The sequence below is a fragment of the Crinia signifera genome, chromosome 2 (assembly GCF_055691185.1).
Source record: "Crinia signifera chromosome 2, ASM5569118v1, whole genome shotgun sequence".
NCBI classification, from domain to species: Eukaryota; Metazoa; Chordata; class Amphibia; order Anura; family Myobatrachidae; genus Crinia; species Crinia signifera.
Genome location: NC_139218.1, coordinates 359912702 through 359926151, shown reverse-complemented (window position 1 = coordinate 359926151; position 13450 = coordinate 359912702).

Sequence of the window (13450 nt, the reverse complement as noted above, 5' to 3'; positions counted from 1 at the left end):
GTGTGCCGTGGATGGCCACCAGGGAGCCGGCGTGTTTGTTCTTGTTGACGCTGAATACACTGGGGGTCAGGAGGTGGGGGGAGGGTGTCTCACGGTGGATAAAGCCAGCGCTAGGCATTAGCAATTGCCTAGGGCTGATTCAGCTCAGAGTTGGATTATGCCACCAGCAAACTCTTTCTCAGATATAATCCCTTCACATCCTGTTTAAATGATCCCCATCCATGGCTGTAATTGTGTCTGCGAGTATGTCTCCCGGGGCACAGGGCTGGGCAATGAGAACATAATCCCCTGATGGGCAATGAGCATATAATCCCCCCTGGGCAACAGGCATGTAATCCCCCTTGCGCAATGAGCATGAATTCTCTGGTATCAAGCATGTAACTCCTAGCAACGAGCATATAGGTAAGCTGTACTTATATGGCATTATTTGTATTAGGCATTACGGTGTGTGGCATAATGTATAATGGGTATCAAATTATGGGTAACTGGCATCACAGTGTGTGGCATAATGTGTAATGGGCTTCACAGTGTGAGGCGTAATGGGCATTATGGTGTGTGGCATAACGTGTAATGGGCATTGTGGCATGTGGCTTACTGGTAATGGGTGTGTGACGTGTATTATGGATTACGGTGTACATTTTTGGCGTGAGGGAATAAATCATTTTGAAGTGCAAATACATAAATAAGTTACCTTCTATTTAGTTTGTATTGATGCTCAATAGGTGTTGATAGACACGCCAAGTAGGCGTGATGGACACGCCCAGTAGGCGGTGATAGACACGTCCCTCCATTGGTGCACCCCCTAAGAAAATGGGCTGCGCACGCCTATGGTGGTAATTGGTAATTTCTCGTTCAACAGCATCCCCACCGCTTGGTCCAGATTCTCTTGAGGAGGTTGTGGAGTCTGTGCCACCTGGCCCCAGTAGCAGGCCCGTGCAGCAGCAGCCTGGATTGTCCGCGGCTGAATTGTCCATGTGGGGCCGTGTGCTGGATAGTATTGTGCAGCAGGGAGAGTCAGCATTCGAGCGGGTGCATAGGGCCGAGGAGGTGCTGCAGGGTTTGACCACCAGCCAGCAGAGTATTGCTGCGAGCCTGCAGGCTATGAGTGCCAGCCAGCAAGCTATGAGTGACAGCCAGCAAGCTATTGCTGCTAGCCTGCAGGTGCTGGCTGATCAAGCCCTGCGGCAAAATGACCTCCTCCTCCGCCATAATGAACTTATGGTGGAGCTAGTTACCAGCAATAGGGCCCTAATGTCACCCGCTTCGGGTGCATTACCAACACCATCACTCCCTGCTGCCAGAGGGGGAAGAACATCCACCCCCTCACCAGCATGTGCTCCACATGAGCCACCATCTGACTCTGGCCGTGGACGAGGCTGAAGAGCTGCTGCACGTGGCAAGGAGCCTGCCAGGGGCAAACGTGCCCGCAAATGAACTTGTGTCCCCATTAATCTCCACCGTTATGTCTTCCCAAATCTTCCATTGAGCTGTGTGTGTCAGCATCCTGTGTCCAAATCCGTGCCGAGGGTCACCACTTTTGGCAGCGGTTCAAATGTCATGTTTGGTTCCCCTGTTGCCCTGTTTCGGCTACCATTACTGTGTGCTGTACTTGAAGTGTTGGTGCTGTACTTTTGTTGTGAAGCCACCTGATGTGTTCCTAATGATTCTGCTGTGGCTATTTATTCTATATTATTTCTTTTTAGTCCTGTTATGGTACCATTTTTTTTGTGATGTTTTTGTAATTTATTCAAAAGTTTCTTTAATAAATGTTATTTTGGCCCCACAAATGTCTATATTAATTGATACATGCAGAAGTGCCATGTGTATTAGTATTATTAATATTAAGTTGTGTGCATTATTTGCAGTGTAAAAGTGTGTGACAAGTGCAGCATGTAATGTTCCCTTTAAGCTGCAATGCTTCCAATTGTAGCAGTGAGAAGCGTGTAATTAACAAGTAATGGGTAAAGTATGTGATTGTATTTGGTTCAGGTGACATTGGTTGAGGTGCGTCCGTCCTGATTAGGCGTTCCGATTGCCTAGCGCATGACCGAGTGGTGTCCGCAAAGCAAGAGTAGCCTTTTGGACACCGCACATTTCTTCCCTTTTTGTTCGCGTGCATTCGGCGTGCTGTCCGAATGCACGCCTACCAAAATATGTGTACTCCCCCGTGTCCGCCCATGTTTCCGCCCAGTTAAGCCCACTTTGAAACTACGCCCCTGTGTCATTCCGCATGACGCCCATAACACACCCATATTGCCCGAGTGATTGCGGTGCACATTTCTGTACGGTATTAATGAGAACAAGTACGGAGACCATGCGTGGCACATGCGCGTCGCGTTCTCCACGCATGCGCAGACAGCTAAAAAACGCCATCCGAAATAATTCGGAAAAGTACGCACCGATCAGAATAAGGGCCAAAGGCCCTTATTCTGGTTGGTGCGGTCGAGCCGCATATGCGGCTCCGACCGCACCAGACGAATCCCCGCCTACAAGACGGATCGGCACGGCCGTCCGTACACGGACGGCTGCCGATCCGCATGAAAATGGCGGGGCGTACGCCTCCACCATGTTGGGAGCTGCCCCCTGCATTCGATGGTCGATGACCATCGAAGGCAGGGCCGCACGCTCCCCCCGCTCACGCAAGCTTAGAGCACACGGACAATCGTCCGTGTGAAAGCTTGTATTGGGGCAGGCAGCTGACATCCGGCGATGTCAGCTTTCCGCCCCCATCACTGGCGTCATAGACTCATTACCATGCATACGCCCCGCATTTGCATGGGAACGCCCATGAAACGCTGGGCGTATACATAGGGTAATGAGGCTATTAAGCCCCTCACACCCCTATACGCCCCCTTTGCGGCGTCTAAATTTTTTACTCGGCGAATTCCCCTGCACATGCGCAGAGTGACCTCTGCGCATGTGCAGAGTGTAAACATCGGCGGTACGGCCGCACGCGGTCCGTACCGCTCAGATCAAAATAAGGGCCAAAGAGAGGAGGACCGGTCTCAGTAAAAGGATTTATTACTGGTACAACTGATATGTGGCCAATTGGCCAATAGCCACAAACAGATAGTCCAATAAACACAATAAAAACAAAGATTAAAACACTCACTTCTCTGCCAACATGTTTCGGCTGTCACAGCAGCCTTTTTCAAGGTAGAGAGTGAGTGAACTGACAGTGATTAAGTAGCATATGGAGAAAACACTTCCGGGTTAAAATGATTAAATATCAAAATGTCAAAAAGGATCTAATAAAGTGCATAAATATACTCCAGTGATACCGCTCTAGTGGCGGATAGGCTGGGAGAACTTACTTTAGAACGCTTATTGCTTAATAGATGTTTGTTCACAAGGTTTTAACGCAGTGGAACGCACAATAGCGTATGACTTCCGCAATGTGGAACGCAAGACCGGAAGTATCGTTACTTCTGGCCAGGTCATTCTCCAAGTGCCTCCCATACCATCTCCGGTCTGTGCGGCGCACAGCCGGAAGCTAGATGGTACAATAGTATATATCTATCGCAATGTGAAACGCGGATGTGTCTCTCCCAGCCGGGTAATTTTAGTAAATGCACCATAACACGCTTCCGGTCTGTGGAACGCACAGCCGGAAGCTAGGTAACGCTATGGGACATCAATAATGAATCCTTCATATATATATAGCGCACCATAAAAGTAACAATATTTATACATAATGCGGCTAGATGGGCATAAATTACCAATATAAATATTTAAATATTAAAGATTGGCAAATATTAATGCCGCAAATGTAGAACAAGGATATCCAATTTATACTGTGTTTTCTCCAATCACAAAAAATATGGATAATAAATACATTTATAATTACAAATGCAAAAAGTATACAAAAAATATTTTATAAAAATACAAAAATACTAAAATTACAATAATTCCAGTATAAAATAGTTTAAAATGGTATAAAATATTTACAGAAACCACTTCAATTCAAAATTGTGGTTCAAGCCATCAGGGGATAAAGTCGACAGATTAAAAATCCATCGCATCTCATGTTTGTGCGAGACGAACATCTCTATTATTATACCTCCAGTTAGTTTTAACCATCTCCAACCCCCAAAAGCCTGTAATAGACTTTGTGGAGCTATTGGCCCTTATTCTGATTGACGCGGACTTTACCGCATACTTTCGGATCGCGTCTTTACGCCGTCTGCGCATGCGTGGAGAACGCAACGCGCATGTGCCAGGCCTTGACTCCGTACCAGTTCGGCCAAATCCCGTCCCAAACTGTTCCCCGCAATCAGTCGGGAAATATGGGCGTATTATGGGCGTCATGCGGAATGACACATGGGCGTAGTTTCAAAGTGGGCAAAACGGGGCGGAAACATGGGCGGACACGGGGGAGTACACTTATGTTGGGGGGCGTACATTCGGATACCACTCCGAATGCACGCGATCAAAAAGGGAAGAAATGTGCGGTGTCCACAAGTGTACTATTGCTTTGCGGACACCACTCGTTCATGCGGTAGGCGAACGTACGCCTAATGACTACAAGCATTAACACCTGAACCCAATAGAATCGACTCCTTTACTCATTACTCACTAATAGGACGCTTGTCAGTGCTTTAATTGAAACCATTGCACTTCAATTGCTGTAAGGGTTAATGTGTGCAATGCATGTGTTAGGCATGCTTGTAAGGATATATTGGCATCTAATTGATTCCAATTCCAAATAAGAAGTTTTTTATGAGGATAGGTAATTGAATAAGTGGGTCATGTGATGTATTGCAGAAGATACATAATAGTGGGTTGTTTGGCGTAAATACTCCGCTTACGGGCGGTAGCACCGCTTGGCTCCCGGTCGGATGCGGTATTTCCGAGCATACTCTGTAATACTCTGTAATACCGTGCAGAATCTGAGTGTTTCTCCCGCACACGCATGGTTTGTATGTCGTCCGTAAACACGCCCTGTTCTTAAAGAGTGAGTCCGTCCGAATGCGGAGGACACGTGGGCGTTTCTACGGACGATGGCCGCATGCGGCAAAACACCGTGGCGTGCGGACCGCTCCGTAAGAATGCGGGAATATCCGCACCGATCTGAATAAGGGCCATTGTGTTCTTCCAAAAAATGTTGTGAAAACGGATGTTCTTTAAAACCTCTTTTAATATTTCGAACGTGTTCGGCAAGGCGAACTTTAAGACTCCTTTTAGTCTTGCCGATATATAATTTCTCACAAGAACATCTGATGGTGTAGACCACGTAATTTGAATTACACGTAATGAATTGTTTCGGTTTAACAAGGGAATGATTTAATTCAATCGCTGTAAACTTTCTAGTGGATAAGGGTAATAACGGTTTTCACCGCTGTGGCGACTGTGCTATGTGCAAATCATGTCCCTCATCCACTAGAAAGTTTACAGCGATTGAATTAAATCATTCCCTTGTTAAACCGAAACAATTCATTACGTGTAATTCAAATTACGTGGTCTACACCATCAGATGTTCTTGTGAGAAATTATATATCGGCAAGACTAAAAGGAGTCTTAAAATCGCCTTGCCGAACACATTCGAAATATTAAAAGAGGTTTTAAAGAACATCCGTTCTCACAACATTTTTTGGAAGAACACAATAGCTCCACCAAGTCTATTACAGGCTTTTGGGGGTTGGAGATGGTTAAAACTAACTGGAGGTATAATAATAGAGATGTTCGCCTCGCACAAACAGAGATGCGATGGATTTTTAATCTGTCGACTTTATCCCCTGATGGCTTGAACCACGATTTTGAATTGAAGTGGTTTCTGTAAATATTTTATACCATTTTAAACTATTTTATACTGGAATTATTGTAATTGTAGTATTTTTGTATTTTTATAAAATATTTTTTGTATACTTTTTGCATTTGTAATTATAAATGTATTTATTATCCATATTTTTTGTGAATGGAGAAAACACAGTATAAATTAGATATCCTTGTTCTACATTTGCGGCATTAATATTTGCCAATCTTTAATATTTAAATATTTATATTGGTAATATATGCCCATCTTGCCGCATTATGTATAAATATTGTTACTTTTATGGTGCGCTATATATATATGAAGGATTCATTATTGATGTCCCATAGCGTTACCTAGCTTCCGGCTGTGCGTTCCACAGACCGGAAGCGTGTTATGGTGCATTTACTAAAATGACCCGGCTGGGAGAGACACATCCGCGTTTCACATCGCGGTAGATATATACTATTGTACCATCTAGCTTCCGGCTGTGCGCCGCACAGACCGGAGATGGTATGGGAGGCACTTGGAGAATGACCTGGCCGGAAGTAACGATACTTCCGGTCTTGCGTTCCACATCGCGGAAGTCATACGCGATTGTGCGTTCCACTGCGTTAAAACCTTGTGAACAAACATCTATTAAGCAATAAGCGTTCTAAAGTAAGTTCTCCCAGCCTATCCGCCACTAGAGCGGTATCTCTGGAGTATATTTATGCACTTTATTAGATCCTTTTTGACATTTTGATATTTAATCATTTTAACCCGGAAGTGTTTTCTCCATATGCTACTTAATCACTGTCAGTTCACTCACTCTCTACCTTGAAAAAGGCTGCTGTGACAGCCGAAACATGTTGGCAGAGAAGTGAGTGTTTTAATCTTTGTTTTTATTGTGTTTATTGGACTATCTGTTTGTGGCTATTGGCCAATTGGCCACATATCAGTTGTACCAGTAATAAATCCTTTTACTGAGACCAGTCCTCCTCTCTTTGTATATACTGTACACCCCCGGGATGGGGTTGATAAGAATTTGAGAGACCTGGCTCCATTCAAAGAAACCGCTATATGTTTATCCCACCTACCTGCACAGTGAGTACGGTAGGCACCGATTTGTGATATTTGAACATTTTTCGTATAAAGTGTCAACAAAAGAAAAATTTATAGGCGTCAAGCTCCTGTATATACAGTGAGTACGGTACGCCATTTAGGACACTGTTCAACTACCTTGGTATTCAAATTATTTCTATCTGCACGGGTGGACCCCCTAAAAAGATACCTTTATACACCTTTACCACATATTTAACCAGTGAGTTTGGGTACGAATCCCCCCCACTAAGTGTTTTTTGTAAACACCTTCGTTTAAAATAATTTTTTGAAAATTCTAATAAGTTTTTTTCATATACTTATTTGCCCTAAATCACGAGCAACACATATTTCGAGAGACATACCAGTTCAGCGCCATCGAGACCTTTCTTCATTCCAAATCATCTGGCGGATCGCCTAAATCTTCTTCCCATTGGGATTCATGTTTAGGGTTTGGGGTGGGGATTTAGCGAGAAGTAGGTGGTTGTATAGTGATGAAATGATAGCTTTACGGAGAGGTTGGTGTAGGCAGGTGTAATCGATAAGAGTTAGGGGTCTGGTGATAGAATAAGCTGGGAGCGAATGAAAAAAGTGACGGATTTGAATATATGTGAAACAACTTAAAGCTGGGATGTTAAATTTGTCTTTGAGAAAGTCTAGAGAGGCGCAAGCGTTGGTGTCTAGGAGATCATGAATCACTTTCGGTAAGACTGGTTTTAATCTTTCTGCAAAGATTTTTGTAAATAATTTATATTCAACGTTTAAAAGGGAGATCGGGTGGTATGATCCGGGTAAGTTCAGATTACGTTCGGCTTTCGGGAGCACTTTAATAATAGCGTCAGAGAAATATGCCGGTAGAGATTCATGCTCTACTACGGTGTTGAAGCAAGCAGTTAGAGGGCCAGCTATAAAAGGCGCCATGAGTTTAAAAATCTCATTCGAATAGCCGTCTGGGCCTGGTGCTTTTGCCAGCTTCAACTGTCCAATGGCCCATTTCACTTCTTCTACTGTAATTGGTAGCGTCAATGACCTTAGGAAATCGCTTTGGACTTGGGGCAAAGGAAGAGAGTCCCAGTACGAAAGAGAGGGGGGAAAGATATGTCCGAGGGCGGTACATGCTGATCAATCAGATCATCTGGCGAAGACATCGGTGATGTATACAGGTTTTGGTAGTAATTCTTCAAAACCTCTGCGATTTGTATGTCTGATGTTGTTAGGGAACCATCCTCTTTTATTAAAGGTTGAACGGTCGTATAAGGCCTTGAACCATGCAAAAGATTAGTAAGTAGTTTACCTACCCTGTTACCGAATTTATAAAACTTAAAAAAGAATTCACATTAACACATATCAATCTCTTGGAGATAGTCATCATAATGTGATTTAGCAGTTAAATATGCCTCCCTATTTACTGGAGTGGGGGATTGCTTGAACATTTGAAACGAGGCGGTCAGCTTAGATTGTAAGTCTAAATATTGACCTGATTGCTTCTTTTTTTAATGCTATGATCTCACCTCGGAGAACAGCTTTCGCTGTCTGCCAAAATATTTCTGGTTTATCTTTCTCGTAACCCACGTTTTCTAACTGATAATTTTTCCATACTGCTGTTTATTACACAGGTCCTGAGACTGCACTAAGTGGGAGGGGAATCTCCATAATGGTTTAGTGGCTTCAGATTGTTTGAGTGTTACCGTAATGGTGACCAAGCCGTGATCAGATAATGTGGGGGTGGGAGATAGTCGGGGAGATCATTTTTGAGAACAGCGGTTCTGCAATTAAAATGTAGTCTATCCTAGACCATGAGTTATGGGTAAGTGATAGGTATGTGTAGTCCTTATTGATCGGATTATAGGCTCTCCAGGTGTCAATTAAGTTAAGCGATCTGGATAGATACTCCAATTTTCGGGAGTGTAACTACTTTTTTTTTTTGGGGGGGGGGGAGACTTATCTAGTACAGGTGAGAATATCAAATTTAGATCTCTGAGACGCCTTAGACAAGATATCTACCCTCAGGACCAGAGTACATCGACTTTACCTGGTTACAGATCGATTTCCTTGCCAAAATGGCTTCTCCACATGATTTAGAATTCAAAGACGCTGAGCCTAGGAACACCCATCCTAACATCTGTCATTTTTTACCCCCTGGCCAACAAATGGGTCTCCTGCAAGCAAATAAGATCTATGTTCTGTTTGTTTAAGCATGTAAAGAGTTTTCGTCTCTTTGCTGGGGTATGTATCCCCCTTATATTTAGTGAGCCTAGTTTAATCTGCATAAATATTAACCCCTTACCGCCGCAGCCTGTTTTTGCCTTCCTGACAGAGCCCTTTTTTTCAAATCTGACATGTATCACTTAAGTGGGGATAACTTTTTTTTGCTTTTACTTATCCCAGTGATTTTGAGATTGTTTTCTCGTGACACATTGTACTTCAAGTTAGTGGTAAATTTTGGTCGATACAGTCTGTGTTTTTTTGTGAAAAATACCAAAATGTCGTAAAAAAATTGAAAATTTTGCAATTTGCAAAATGTTAAATTTTCTGCTTGTGAGACAAATAATCATACCACTCACAATAGTTAATAACTAACATAGACCATATGTCTACTTTATGTTTCCATCATTATTTCAACCTCCTTTTAATTTTTTTGGACACTAGGAGGCTTAAAATATGAATAGCAAATTCTCAAATTTTCAAGAAAATTTCAAACACTGATTTTTTAGGGACCAGTTCAGTTCTGATGTGACTTTGAGGGACTTGTATGTGAGACACTCCCATAAATGATGCCATTTCAAAAACTGCACCCCTCACAGTATTCAAAACAGCATTTTAGAAGTTTGTTAACTCTTTAGGTGTTTCACAGGAATTAAAACAAAGTGTAGGTGAAATTTCAAAATTTCATTTTTTTTGCAGATTTTCAATTTTAATACATTTTTCTAAGGAACACAGTAGATTTTACTAGAGAAATGTGACTAAAAATTGATTCCCCCAATTCTTTTGTTTTCATAAATATCCTATATGTGGCCCTAGTGTGCACGTTGACCAAACCACAGGCTTCATAATAGAAGGAGCACCTACTTGATTTTGGAGCCTCCTTTTTATGAGATTATTTTTTAGGCACCATGTAGGTTTCTAGGCACCATAAGATGCTAAAAGTTAGGAACCCCCCCACAAGTGACCCCATTTTGCAAACTACACCCCACAGCAGCACAGATTCTGGTGGAATGTTGGTGGGTGCTATGTCGCATTAGCAAGACCCCCGAAGCACCAATACAGTGGAACCCCCCCACAAGTGACCCCATTTTGCAAACTACACCCCTCAGGGAATTCAACTAGGGGTATAGTGTACATTTCAAACCCCCAGGGGTTTCACCAATTGTGGTACAACTGGGCAGTGAAAATGAAAAATTAAATTTTTTACACAAAAATGCAGTTCTGGCTCAAAATTTTTCATTTTCACAAGGAATGAAGGAGACAAAGCACCCCAAAATCTGTGCCCCAATTTCTCCCGAGTACGGCAATGCCTCACATGTGACCAAAAAATACCATTTGGGTGCATGGCAGGACTCAGAAGGGAAGGAGTGATATTTGGATTTTGCAGCACAGATTCTGGTGGAATGTTGGTGGGTGCTATGTCGCATTAGCAAGACCCCCGAAGCACCAATACAGTGGAACCCCCCCACAAGTGACCCCATTTTGCAAACTACACCCCTCAGGGAATTCAACTAGGGGTATAGTGTACATTTCAAACCCCCAGGGGTTTCACCAATTGTGGTACAACTGGGCAGTGAAAATGAAAAATTAAATTTTTTACACAAAAATGCAGTTCTGGCTCAAAATTTTTCATTTTCACAAGGAATGAAGGAGACAAAGCACCCCAAAATCTGTGCCCCAATTTCTCCCGAGTACGGCAATGCCTCACATGTGACCAAAAAATACCATTTGGGTGCATGGCAGGACTCAGAAGGGAAGGAGTGATATTTGGATTTTGCAGCACAGATTCTGGTGGAATGTTGGTGGGTGCTATGTCGCATTAGCAAGACCCCCGAAGCACCAATACAGTGGAACCCCCCCACAAGTGACCCCATTTTGCAAACTACACCCCTCAGGGAATTCAACTAGGGGTATAGTGTACATTTCAAACCCCCAGGGGTTTCACCAATTGTGGTACAACTGGGCAGTGAAAATGAAAAATTAAATTTTTTACACAAAAATGCAGTTCTGGCTCAAAATTTTTCATTTTCACAAGGAATGAAGGAGACACAGCACCCCAAAATCTGTGCCCCAATTTCTCCCGAGTACGGCAATGCCTCACATGTGACCAAAAAATACCATTTGGGTGCATGGCAGGACTCAGAAGGGAAGGAGTGATATTTGGATTTTGCAGCACAGATTCTGGTGGAATGTTGGTGGGTGCTATGTCGCATTAGCAAGACCCCCGAAGCACCAATACAGTGGAACCCCCCCACAAGTGACCCCATTTTGCAAACTACACCCCTCAGGGAATTCAACTAGGGGTATAGTGTACATTTCAAACCCCCAGGGGTTTCACCAATTTTGATACAACTGGGCTGTGCAAATGAAAAATTACATTTTTTTACACAAAAATGCAGTTCTGGCTCAAAATTTTTCATTTTCATAAGGTATGAAGGAGAAAAAGCACCCCAAAATCTGTGCCCCAATTTCTCCCGAGTATGGCAATGCCTCATATGTGACCAAAAAATACCAGTTGGGTGCATGGCAGGACTCAGAAGGGAAGGAGTGATTTTTGGATTTTGCAGCTCAGATTCTGGTGGAATGAATGGTGGGTGCTATGTGGCATTAGCAAGACCCCCGAAGCACGGTGAAATGATGAACCTAATAATCCATAGATGTGTGGTATATTTTAAAACACTCCTTTATACATAGGCCGGGTTTGTCGGGGCAAGTTTCACAGTGGAAAATAGTATCCTTTCTTATTCCCTTTTTATAGCAAACTTTGCACCTTTTTTGTGTCCTGCCCTTTTTTGCAGTGGAGGGGATTTCGTTATGAAAATGCTGCCCTGGTACAATACGGGGGTCAGTACTAGAAGTACTGGGGCCCTCTGCCTGCTGGTTCCCAAATATTAGGCCCTTTATGACTTCCTCTTGAAAGTGCATAAATGTCCCCGTCTGGTTGGTAGAACGGAATAGCACGTAAGCGTTATACAGTGCCATCTGGATGATATACACGGCCAGCTTCTTGTACCAGATTTTTGTTTTCCGCAGGGCACAGTACGGCTTCAGTACCTGATCTGAAAGATCCACTCCGCCCATGTACTTATTGTAATCTAGGATACAATTAGGTTTTGAGGTGTGGGTACTGGTACCTCGTACAGGGACGGAGGTGGTACTGTCTCCATGAATTGTTGTCAGTATAAGGACATCCCTCTTGTCCTTATATTTGACCAACAACATATTTTCGGTGGATTGTGCCCTGCTTTCACCCCTTCTCAGTACTTGGGCAATGTGCGTTTTTGGGAGGCCTCTTTGGTTCTTGCGCACAGTACCGCAAGCTGCTGTACCTCTTGAACCAAGGGCCTTAAACAGGGGGATGCTAGTGTAAAAGTTATCCACATAGAGGTGATAACCTTTATCCAGGAAGGGGTGCACTAAATCCCAGACAATTTTTCCACTAACACCTACGAGGGAGGGGGGGCATTCTGGCGGTTCAATTCTTGAATCCTTCCCTTCATATACCCTAAACCTGTGGGTGTACCCTGAGGTGCTTTCACACAGTTTATACATTTTTATGCCATACCTTGCCCTCTTACTGGGAAGGTACTGGCGGAATTTAACCCTTCCTTTAAAATGTATAAGGGACTCGTCGATACAAATACATTTTTCAGGGATGTACATCTCTGCAAATTTGGCACTGAAATGATCAATGACTGGCCTGACTTTGAATAGCCGGTCAAAGGTGGGATCATCTCCGGGTGGGCACTGTGCATTATCGGTGTAATGTAAAAATTTAAGGATTGTCTCAAAACGAGTCCGAGTCATGGCCATACGGTAAAGTGGGGTGCTGTACAGAACATCTGTACTCCAATATTGCCTAATTTCTGGCTTTTTTACTATGCCCATATGTAACACCAGACCCCAAAACGTCATCATCTCTACTGCATCTACAGGGGTCCACCTAGCAAATGATGACGTGGGGTTTTGAGCAATAAACTGCTGGGCATATAAATTTCTTTGGTCCACCATTAAATTTATAAAATCATCAGAGAAAAATAATTTGAAAAAGTCAATTTCTCTGAGACCTGTTGAATCAAATTGGATTCCTGGGATGGCCAAAAACTCAGGAACCTGGGGCTCAAAATTGTCTGGTGGTGGGGTCCATACGGGATCTATCATTTGGGGGGGGTGTCTCAGCTGCTCTACGGGGGCGTCTTTGAGGGGGTCCCTCATCACTAGAGGAGGAAGATGAGGTTAAGACGAATCCTTCAAATTCCCCGCTTGCATCACTGGCTGTGTCAGAGTCAGAGGCAAGCATGGCATATGCCTCCTCCGCTGAATACATTCTTTTGGATGACTGGGATGACATTTGGGATGACATTTGGGATGCCATTTTTATTTTTGTGTTTCTGTAAGTGTAATGTTTCAACACGT